Source organism: Diprion similis, chromosome 3, assembly GCF_021155765.1.
Source record: "Diprion similis isolate iyDipSimi1 chromosome 3, iyDipSimi1.1, whole genome shotgun sequence".
NCBI classification, from domain to species: Eukaryota; Metazoa; Arthropoda; class Insecta; order Hymenoptera; family Diprionidae; genus Diprion; species Diprion similis.
In genome coordinates this window covers 3,142,251-3,154,416 of record NC_060107.1, presented here as the reverse complement: position 1 = coordinate 3,154,416, position 12,166 = coordinate 3,142,251, and positions in this window count along the sequence as shown.

Here is a 12,166-nt window from a genome sequence, read left to right as displayed (position 1 = left end):
ACTTTGAAAAGTGCTGCAATTAATTCTTCAGGGTACTATTCCGACGTGATTTTCCGAGAGGAATCGATTAATCGCAGTCCCGATACGCTGCGAGCAACACCTGCAAAGTTACAGCCAAAAAACTGCAGATTTTCATCGTCATTTCTCTGCTGCTGGTCCTAGGCTATTTTTCATGTGTTTTCTGAGTTCCTGGGCGTCGAATTAGTCTAAAAAGCGTCATACGGATCGATTCCCAGAAAAAAGATTTTTCGGCCAAAAAAAATCCAAGGCTAACCCCTTTGCATTTTTGGCGAAAATTTCGACGACTTTGAAAAGTGCTGCAATTAATTCTTTAGGGTACTTTTCCGACGTAAATTTGCGAGAGGAATCGATTAATCGCAGTCCCGATACGCTGCGAGCAACACCTGCAAAGTTACAGCCAAAAAACTGCAGATTTTCATCGTCATTTCTCTGCTGCTGGTCCTAGGCAATTTTTCATGTGTTTTCTGTGTTTCTGGGCGTCGAATTAGTCTAAAAAGCGTCATACGGATCGATTCCCAGACAAAAGATTTTTCGGCCAAAAAAAATCCAAGGCTAACCCCTTTGCATTTTTGGCAAAAATTTCGACGACTTTGAAAAGTGCTGCAATTAATTCTTCAGGGTACTATTCCGACGTGATTTTCCGAGAGGAATCGATTAATCGCAGTCCCGATACGCTGCGAGCAACACCTGCAAAGTTACAGCCAAAAAACTGCAGATTTTCATGGTCATTTCTCTGCTGCTGGTCCAAGGCTATTTTTCATGTGTTTTCTGAGTTCCTGGGCGTCGAATTAGTCTAAGAAGCGTCATACGGATCGATTCCCAGACAAAAGATTTTTCGGCCAAAAAAAATCCAAGGCTAACCCCTTTGCATTTTTGGCAAAAATTTCGACGACTTTGAAAAGTGCTGCAATTAATTCTTTAGGGTACTATTCCGACGTGATTTTGCGAGAGGAATCGATTAATCGCAGTCCCGATACGCTGCGAGCAACACCTGCAAAGTTACAGCCAAAAAACTGCAGATTTTCATCGTCATTTCTCTGCTGCTGGTCCTAGGCTATTTTTCATGTGTTTTCTGAGTTCCTGGGCGTCGAATTAGTCTAAAAAGCGTCATACGGATCGATTCCCAGACAAAAGATTTTTCGGCCAAAAAAAATCCAAGGCTAACCCCTTTGCATTTTTGGCAAAAATTTCGACGACTTTGAAAAGTGCTGCAATTAATTCTTTAGGGTACTATTCCGACGTGATTTTGCGAGAGGAATCGATTAATCGCAGTCCCGATACGCTGCGAGCAACACCTGCAAAGTTACAGCCAAAAAACTGCAGATTTTCATCGTCATTTCTCTGCTGCTGGTCCTAGGCTATTTTTCATGTGTTTTCTGAGTTCCTGGACGTCGAATTAGTCTAAAAAGCGTCATACGGATCGATTCCCAGACGAAAGATTTTTCGGCCAAAAAAAATCCAAGGCTAACCCCTTTGCATTTTTGGCGAAAATTTCGACGACTTTGAAAAGTGCTGCAATTAATTCTTTAGGGTACTTTTCCGACGTGATTTTGCGAGAGGAATCGATTAATCGCAGTCCCGATACGCTGCGAGCAACACCTGCAAAGTTACAGCCAAAAAACTGCAGATTTTCATCGTCATTTCTCTGCTGCTGGTCCTAGGCAATTTTTCATGTGTTTTCTGTGTTCCTGGGCGTCGAATTAGTCTAAAAAGCGTCATACGGATCGATTCCCAGACAAAAGATTTTTCGGCCAAAAAAAATCCAAGGCTAACCCCTTTGCATTTTTGGCGAAAATTTCGACGACTTTGAAAAGTGCTGCAATTAATTCTTTAGGGTACTATTCCGACGTGATTTTGCGAGAGGAATCGATTAATCGCAGTCCCGATACGCTGCGAGCAACACCTGCAAAGTTACAGCCGAAAAACTGCCGATTTTCATCGTCATTTCTCTGCTGCTGGTCCTAGGCAATTTTTCATGTGTTTTCTGTGTTCCTGGGCGTCGAATTAGTCTAAAAAGCGTCATACGGATCGATTCCCAGACAAAAGATTTTTCAGCCAAAAAAAATCCAAGGCCCCTTTGCATTTTTGGCGAAAATTTCGACGACTTTGAAAAGTGCTGCAATTAATTCTTTAGGGTACTATTCCGACGTGATTTTGCGAGAGGAAGCGATTAATCGCAGTCCCGATACGCTGCGAGCAACACCTGCAAAGTTACAGCCGAAAAACTGCAGATTTTCATCGTCATTTCTCTGCTGCTGGTCCTAGGCTATTTTTCATGTGTTTTCTGAGTTCCTGGGCGTCGAATTAGTCTAAAAAGCGTCATACGGATCGATTCCCAGACAAAAGATTTTTCTGCCAAAAAAAATCCAAGGCTAACCCCTTTGCATTTTTGGCAAAAATTTCGACGACTTTGAAAAGTGCTGGAATTAATTCTTTAGGGTACTATTCCGACGTGATTTTGCGAGAGGAATTGATTTATCGCAGTCCCGATACGCTGCGAGCAACACCTGCAAAGTTACAGCCGAAAAACTGCCGATTTTCATCGTCATTTCTCTGCTGCTGGTCCTAGGCAATTTTTCATGTGTTTTCTGTGTTCCTGGGCGTCGAATTAGTCTAAAAAGCGTCATACGGATCGATTCCCAGACAAAAGATTTTTCAGCCAAAAAAAATCCAAGGCCCCTTTGCATTTTTGGCGAAAATTTCGACGACTTTGAAAAGTGCTGCAATTAATTCTTTAGGGTACTATTCCGACGTGATTTTGCGAGAGGAAGCGATTAATCGCAGTCCCGATACGCTGCGAGCAACACCTGCAAAGTTACAGCCGAAAAACTGCAGATTTTCATCGTCATTTCTCTGCTGCTGGTCCTAGGCTATTTTTCATGTGTTTTCTGAGTTCCTGGGCGTCGAATTAGTCTAAAAAGCGTCATACGGATCGATTCCCAGACAAAAGATTTTTCTGCCAAAAAAAATCCAAGGCTAACCCCTTTGCATTTTTGGCAAAAATTTCGACGACTTTGAAAAGTGCTGGAATTAATTCTTTAGGGTACTATTCCGACGTGATTTTGCGAGAGGAATTGATTTATCGCAGTCCCGATACGCTGCGAGCAACACCTGCAAAGTTACAGCCGAAAAACTGCCGATTTTCATCGTCATTTCTCTGCTGCTGGTCCTAGGCAATTTTTCATGTGTTTTCTGTGTTCCTGGGCGTCGAATTAGTCTAAAAAGCGTCATACGGATCGATTCCCAGACAAAAGATTTTTCGGCCAAAAAAAATCCAAGGCTAACCCCTTTGCATTTTTGGCAAAAATTTCGACGACTTTGAAAAGTGCTGCAATTAATTCTTCAGGGTACTATTCCGACGTGATTTTCCGAGAGGAATCGATTAATCGCAGTCCCGATACGCTGCGAGCAACACCTGCAAAGTTACAGCCAAAAAACTGCAGATTTTCATCGTCATTTCTCTGCCGCTGGTCCTAGGCTATTTTTCATGTGTTTTCTGAGTTCCTGGGCGTCGAATTAGTCTAAAAAGCGTCATACGGATCGATTCCCAGAAAAAAGATTTTTCGGCCAAAAAAAATCCAAGGCTAACCCCTTTGCATTTTTGGCGAAAATTTCGACGACTTTGAAAAGTGCTGCAATTAATTCTTTAGGGTACTTTTCCGACGTAAATTTGCGAGAGGAATCGATTAATCGCAGTCCCGATACGCTGCGAGCAACACCTGCAAAGTTACAGCCAAAAAACTGCAGATTTTCATCGTCATTTCTCTGCTGCTGGTCCTAGGCAATTTTTCATGTGTTTTCTGTGTTTCTGGGCGTCGAATTAGTCTCAAAAGCGTCATACGGATCGATTCCCAGACAAAAGATTTTTCGGCCAAAAAAAATCCAAGGCTAACCCCTTTGCATTTTTGGCAAAAATTTCGACGACTTTGAAAAGTGCTGCAATTAATTCTTCAGGGTACTATTCCGACGTGATTTTCCGAGAGGAATCGATTAATCGCAGTCCCGATACGCTGCGAGCAACACCTGCAAAGTTACAGCCAAAAAACTGCAGATTTTCATGGTCATTTCTCTGCTGCTGGTCCAAGGCTATTTTTCATGTGTTTTCTGAGTTCCTGGGCGTCGAATTAGTCTAAGAAGCGTCATACGGATCGATTCCCAGACAAAAGATTTTTCGGCCAAAAAAAATCCAAGGCTAACCCCTTTGCATTTTTGGCAAAAATTTCGACGACTTTGAAAAGTGCTGCAATTAATTCTTTAGGGTACTATTCCGACGTGATTTTGCGAGAGGAATCGATTAATCGCAGTCCCGATACGCTGCGAGCAACACCTGCAAAGTTACAGCCAAAAAACTGCAGATTTTCATCGTCATTTCTCTGCTGCTGGTCCTAGGCTATTTTTCATGTGTTTTCTGAGTTCCTGGGCGTCGAATTAGTCTAAAAAGCGTCATACGGATCGATTCCCAGACAAAAGATTTTTCGGCCAAAAAAAATCCAAGGCTAACCCCTTTGCATTTTTGGCAAAAATTTCGACGACTTTGAAAAGTGCTGCAATTAATTCTTTAGGGTACTATTCCGACGTGATTTTGCGAGAGGAATCGATTAATCGCAGTCCCGATACGCTGCGAGCAACACCTGCAAAGTTACAGCCAAAAAACTGCAGATTTTCATCGTCATTTCTCTGCTGCTGGTCCTAGGCTATTTTTCATGTGTTTTCTGAGTTCCTGGACGTCGAATTAGTCTAAAAAGCGTCATACGGATCGATTCCCAGACGAAAGATTTTTCGGCCAAAAAAAATCCAAGGCTAACCCCTTTGCATTTTTGGCAAAAATTTCGACGACTTTGAAAAGTGCTGCAATTAATTCTTTAGGGTACTTTTCCGACGTGATTTTGCGAGAGGAATCGATTAATCGCAGTCCCGATACGCTGCGAGCAACACCTGCAAAGTTACAGCCAAAAAACTGCAGATTTTCATCGTCATTTCTCTGCTGCTGGTCCTAGGCAATTTTTCATGTGTTTTCTGTGTTCCTGGGCGTCGAATTAGTCTAAAAAGCGTCATACGGATCGATTCCCAGACAAAAGATTTTTCGGCCAAAAAAAATCCAAGGCTAACCCCTTTGCATTTTTGGCGAAAATTTCGACGACTTTGAAAAGTGCTGCAATTAATTCTTTAGGGTACTATTCCGACGTGATTTTGCGAGAGGAATCGATTAATCGCAGTCCCGATACGCTGCGAGCAACACCTGCAAAGTTACAGCCGAAAAACTGCCGATTTTCATCGTCATTTCTCTGCTGCTGGTCCTAGGCAATTTTTCATGTGTTTTCTGTGTTCCTGGGCGTCGAATTAGTCTAAAAAGCGTCATACGGATCGATTCCCAGACAAAAGATTTTTCAGCCAAAAAAAATCCAAGGCCCCTTTGCATTTTTGGCGAAAATTTCGACGACTTTGAAAAGTGCTGCAATTAATTCTTTAGGGTACTATTCCGACGTGATTTTGCGAGAGGAAGCGATTAATCGCAGTCCCGATACGCTGCGAGCAACACCTGCAAAGTTACAGCCGAAAAACTGCAGATTTTCATCGTCATTTCTCTGCTGCTGGTCCTAGGCTATTTTTCATGTGTTTTCTGAGTTCCTGGGCGTCGAATTAGTCTAAAAAGCGTCATACGGATCGATTCCCAGACAAAAGATTTTTCTGCCAAAAAAAATCCAAGGCTAACCCCTTTGCATTTTTGGCAAAAATTTCGACGACTTTGAAAAGTGCTGGAATTAATTCTTTAGGGTACTATTCCGACGTGATTTTGCGAGAGGAATTGATTTATCGCAGTCCCGATACGCTGCGAGCAACACCTGCAAAGTTACAGCCGAAAAACTGCCGATTTTCATCGTCATTTCTCTGCTGCTGGTCCTAGGCAATTTTTCATGTGTTTTCTGTGTTCCTGGGCGTCGAATTAGTCTAAAAAGCGTCATACGGATCGATTCCCAGACAAAAGATTTTTCGGCCAAAAAAAATCCAAGGCTAACCCCTTTGCATTTTTGGCAAAAATTTCGACGACTTTGAAAAGTGCTGCAATTAATTCTTCAGGGTACTATTCCGACGTGATTTTCCGAGAGGAATCGATTAATCGCAGTCCCGATACGCTGCGAGCAACACCTGCAAAGTTACAGCCAAAAAACTGCAGATTTTCATCGTCATTTCTCTGCCGCTGGTCCTAGGCTATTTTTCATGTGTTTTCTGAGTTCCTGGGCGTCGAATTAGTCTAAAAAGCGTCATACGGATCGATTCCCAGAAAAAAGATTTTTCGGCCAAAAAAAATCCAAGGCTAACCCCTTTGCATTTTTGGCGAAAATTTCGACGACTTTGAAAAGTGCTGCAATTAATTCTTTAGGGTACTTTTCCGACGTAAATTTGCGAGAGGAATCGATTAATCGCAGTCCCGATACGCTGCGAGCAACACCTGCAAAGTTACAGCCAAAAAACTGCAGATTTTCATCGTCATTTCTCTGCTGCTGGTCCTAGGCAATTTTTCATGTGTTTTCTGTGTTTCTGGGCGTCGAATTAGTCTAAAAAGCGTCATACGGATCGATTCCCAGACAAAAGATTTTTCGGCCAAAAAAAATCCAAGGCTAACCCCTTTGCATTTTTGGCAAAAATTTCGACGACTTTGAAAAGTGCTGCAATTAATTCTTCAGGGTACTATTCCGACGTGATTTTCCGAGAGGAATCGATTAATCGCAGTCCCGATACGCTGCGAGCAACACCTGCAAAGTTACAGCCAAAAAACTGCAGATTTTCATGGTCATTTCTCTGCTGCTGGTCCAAGGCTATTTTTCATGTGTTTTCTGAGTTCCTGGGCGTCGAATTAGTCTAAGAAGCGTCATACGGATCGATTCCCAGACAAAAGATTTTTCGGCCAAAAAAAATCCAAGGCTAACCCCTTTGCATTTTTGGCAAAAATTTCGACGACTTTGAAAAGTGCTGCAATTAATTCTTCAGGGTACTATTCCGACGTGATTTTGCGAGAGGAATCGATTAATCGCAGTCCCGATACGCTGCGAGCAACACCTGCAAAGTTACAGCCAAAAAACTGCAGATTTTCATCGTCATTTCTCTGCTGCTGGTCCTAGGCAATTTTTCATGTGTTTTCTGTGTTCCTGGGCGTCGAATTAGTCTAAAAAGCGTCATACGGATCGATTCCCAGACAAAAGATTTTTCGGCCAAAAAAAATCCAAGGCTAACCCCTTTGCATTTTTGGCAAAAATTTCGACGACTTTGAAAAGTGCTGCAATTAATTCTTTAGGGTACTATTCCGACGTGATTTTGCGAGAGGAATCGATTAATCGCAGTCCCGATACGCTGCGAGCAACACCTGCAAAGTTACAGCCAAAAAACTGCAGATTTTCATCGTCATTTCTCTGCTGCTGGTCCTAGGCAATTTTTCATGTGTTTTCTGTGTTCCTGGGCGTCGAATTAGTCTAAAAAGCGTCATACGGATCGATTCCCAGACAAAAGATTTTTCGGCCAAAAAAAATCCAAGGCTAACCCCTTTGCATTTTTGGCGAAAATTTCGACGACTTTGAAAAGTGCTGCAATTAATTCTTTAGGGTACTTTTCCGACGTAAATTTGCGAGAGGAATCGATTAATCGCAGTCCCGATACGCTGCGAGCAACACCTGCAAAGTTACAGCCAAAAAACTGCAGATTTTCATCGTCATTTCTCTGCTGCTGGTCCTAGGCAATTTTTCATGTGTTTTCTGTGTTTCTGGGCGTCGAATTAGTCTAAAAAGCGTCATACGGATCGATTCCCAGACAAAAGATTTTTCGGCCAAAAAAAATCCAAGGCTAACCCCTTTGCATTTTTGGCAAAAATTTCGACGACTTTGAAAAGTGCTGCAATTAATTCTTCAGGGTACTATTCCGACGTGATTTTCCGAGAGGAATCGATTAATCGCAGTCCCGATACGCTGCGAGCAACACCTGCAAAGTTACAGCCAAAAAACTGCAGATTTTCATGGTCATTTCTCTGCTGCTGGTCCAAGGCTATTTTTCATGTGTTTTCTGAGTTCCTGGGCGTCGAATTAGTCTAAGAAGCGTCATACGGATCGATTCCCAGACAAAAGATTTTTCGGCCAAAAAAAATCCAAGGCTAACCCCTTTGCATTTTTGGCAAAAATTTCGACGACTTTGAAAAGTGCTGCAATTAATTCTTCAGGGTACTATTCCGACGTGATTTTGCGAGAGGAATCGATTAATCGCAGTCCCGATACGCTGCGAGCAACACCTGCAAAGTTACAGCCAAAAAACTGCAGATTTTCATCGTCATTTCTCTGCTGCTGGTCCTAGGCAATTTTTCATGTGTTTTCTGTGTTCCTGGGCGTCGAATTAGTCTAAAAAGCGTCATACGGATCGATTCCCAGACAAAAGATTTTTCGGCCAAAAAAAATCCAAGGCTAACCCCTTTGCATTTTTGGCAAAAATTTCGACGACTTTGAAAAGTGCTGCAATTAATTCTTTAGGGTACTATTCCGACGTGATTTTGCGAGAGGAATCGATTAATCGCAGTCCCGATACGCTGCGAGCAACACCTGCAAAGTTACAGCCAAAAAACTGCAGATTTTCATCGTCATTTCTCTGCTGCTGGTCCTAGGCAATTTTTCATGTGTTTTCTGTGTTCCTGGGCGTCGAATTAGTCTAAAAAGCGTCATACGGATCGATTCCCAGACAAAAGATTTTTCGGCCAAAAAAAATCCAAGGCTAACCCCTTTGCATTTTTGGCGAAAATTTCGACGACTTTGAAAAGTGCTGCAATTAATTCTTTAGGGTACTATTCCGACGTGATTTTGCGAGAGGAAGCGATTAATCGCAGTCCCGATACGCTGCGAGCAACACCTGCAAAGTTACAGCCGAAAAACTGCAGATTTTCATCGTCATTTCTCTGCTGCTGGTCCTAGGCTATTTTTCATGTGTTTTCTGAGTTCCTGGGCGTCGAATTAGTCTAAAAAGCGTCATACGGATCGATTCCCAGACAAAAGATTTTTCTGCCAAAAAAAATCCAAGGCTAACTCCTTTGCATTTTTGGCGAAAATTTCGACGACTTTGAAAAGTGCTGGAATTAATTCTTTAGGGTACTATTCCGACGTGATTTTGCGAGAGGAATTGATTTATCGCAGTCCCGATACGCTGCGAGCAACACCTGCAAAGTTACAGCCAAAAAACTGCAGATTTTCATCGTCATTTCTCTGCTGCTGGTCCTAGGCCATTTTTCATGTGTTTTCTGAGTTCCTGGGCGTCGAATTAGTCTAAAAAGCGTCATACGGATCGATTCCCAGACAAAAGATTTTTCGGCCAAAAAAAATCCAAGGCTAACCCCTTTGCATTTTTGGCGAAAATTTCGACGACTTTGAAAAGTGCTGCAATTAATTCTTTAGGGTACTATTCCGACGTGATTTTGCGAGAGGAAGCGATTAATCGCAGTCCCGATACGCTGCGAGCAACACCTGCAAAGTTACAGCCAAAAAACTGCAGATTTTCATCGTCATTTCTCTGCTGCTGGTCCTAGGCTGTTTTCATGTGTCTTCTGAGTTCCTGGGCGTCGAATTAGTCTAAAAAGCGTCATACGGATCGATTCCCAGACAAAAGATTTTTCGGCCAAAAAAAATCCAAGGCTAACCCCTTTGCATTTTTGGCAAAAATTTCGACGACTTTGAAAAGTGCTGCAATTAATTCTTCAGGGTACTATTCCGACGTGATTTTCCGAGAGGAATCGATTAATCGCAGTCCCGATACACTGCGAGCAACACCTGCAAAGTTACAGCCAAAAAACTGCAGATTTTCATCGTCATTTCTCTGCTGCTGGTCCTAGGCTATTTTTCATGTGTTTTCTGAGTTCCTGGGCGTCGAATTAGTCTAAAAAGCGTCATACGGATCGATTCCCAGACATAAGATTTTTCGGCCAAAAAAAATCCAAGGCTAACCCCTTTGCATTTTTGGCGAAAATTTCGACGACTTTGAAAAGTGCTGCAATTAATTCTTTAGGGTACTTTTCCGACGTGATTTTGCGAGAGGAATCGATTAATCGCAGTCCCGATACGCTGCGAGCAACACCTGCAAAGTTACAGCCAAAAAACTGCAGATTTTCATCGTCATTTCTCTGCTGCTGGTCCTAGGCAATTTTTCATGTGTTTTCTGTGTTCCTGGGCGTCGAATTAGTCTAAAAAGCGTCATACGGATCGATTCCCAGACAAAAGATTTTTCGGCCAAAAAAAATCCAAGGCTAACCCCTTTGCATTTTTGGCGAAAATTTCGACGACTTTGAAAAGTGCTGCAATTAATTCTTTAGGGTACTATTCCGACGTGATTTTGCGAGAGGAATCGATTAATCGCAGTCCCGATACGCTGCGAGCAACACCTGCAAAGTTACAGCCGAAAAACTGCAGACTTTCATCGTCATTTCTCTGCTGCTGGTCCTAGGCTATTTTTCATGTGTTTTCTGAGTTCCTGGGCGTCGAATTAGTCTAAAAAGCGTCATACGGATCGATTCCCAGACAAAAGATTTTTCGGCCAAAAAAAATCCAAGGCTAACCCCTTTGCATTTTTGGCAAAAATTTCGACGACTTTGAAAAGTGCTGCAATTAATTCTTTAGGGTACCATTCCGACGTGATTTTGCGAGAGGAATCGATTAATCGCAGTCCCGATACGCTGCGAGCAACACCTGCAAAGTTACAGCCGAAAAACTGCAGATTTTCATCGTCATTTCTCTGCTGCTGGTCCTAGGCAATTTTTCATGTGTTTTCTGTGTTCCTGGGCGTCGAATTAGTCTAAAAAGCGTCATACGGATCGATTCCCAGACAAAAGATTTTTCTGCCAAAAAAAATCCAAGGCTAACCCCTTTGCATTTTTGGCGAAAATTTCGACGACTTTGAAAAGTGCTGGAATTAATTCTTTAGGGTACCATTCCGACGTGATTTTGCGAGAGGAATCGATTAATCGCAGTCCCGATACGCTGCGAGCAACACCTGCAAAGTTACAGCCGAAAAACTGCAGATTTTCATCGTCATTTCTCTGCTGCTGGTCCTAGGCAATTTTTCATGTGTTTTCTGTGTTCCTGGGCGTCGAATTAGTCTAAAAAGCGTCATACGGATCGATTCCCAGACAAAAGATTTTTCTGCCAAAAAAAATCCAAGGCTAACCCCTTTGCATTTTTGGCGAAAATTTCGACGACTTTGAAAAGTGCTGGAATTAATTCTTTAGGGTACTATTCCGACGTGATTTTGCGAGAGGAATTGATTTATCGCAGTCCCGATACGCTGCGAGCAACACCTGCAAAGTTACAGCCGAAAAACTGCAGATTTTCATCGTCATTTCTCTGCTGCTGGTCCTAGGCAATTTTTCATGTGTTTTCTGTGTTCCTGGGCGTCGAATTAGTCTAAAAAGCGTCATACGGATCGATTCCCAGACAAAAGATTTTTCGGCCAAAAAAAATCCAAGGCTAACCCCTTTGCATTTTTGGCGAAAATTTCGACGACTTTGAAAAGTGCTGCAATTAATTCTTTAGGGTACTATTCCGACGTGATTTTGCGAGAGGAATCGATTAATCGCAGTCCCGATACGCTGCGAGCAACACCTGCAAAGTTACAGCCGAAAAACCGCCGATTTTCATCGTCATTTCTCTGCTGCTGGTCCTAGGCAATTTTTCATGTGTTTTCTGTGTTCCTGGGCGTCGAATTAGTCTAAAAAGCGTCATACGGATCGATTCCCAGACAAAAGATTTTTCGGCCAAAAAAAATCCAAGGCTAACCCCTTTGCATTTTTGGCAAAAATTTCGACGACTTTGAAAAGTGCTGCAATTAATTCTTCAGGGTACTATTCCGACGTGATTTTCCGAGAGGAATCGATTAATCGCAGTCCCGATACGCTGCGAGCAACACCTGCAAAGTTACAGCCAAAAAACTGCAGATTTTCATCGTCATTTCTCTGCTGCTGGTCCTAGGCCATTTTTCATGTGTTTTCTGAGTTCCTGGGCGTCGAATTAGTCTAAAAAGCGTCATACGGATCGATTCCCAGACAAAAGATTTTTCGGCCAAAAAAAATCCAAGGCTAACCCCTTTGCATTTTTGGCGAAAATTTCGACGACTTTGAAAAGTGCTGCAA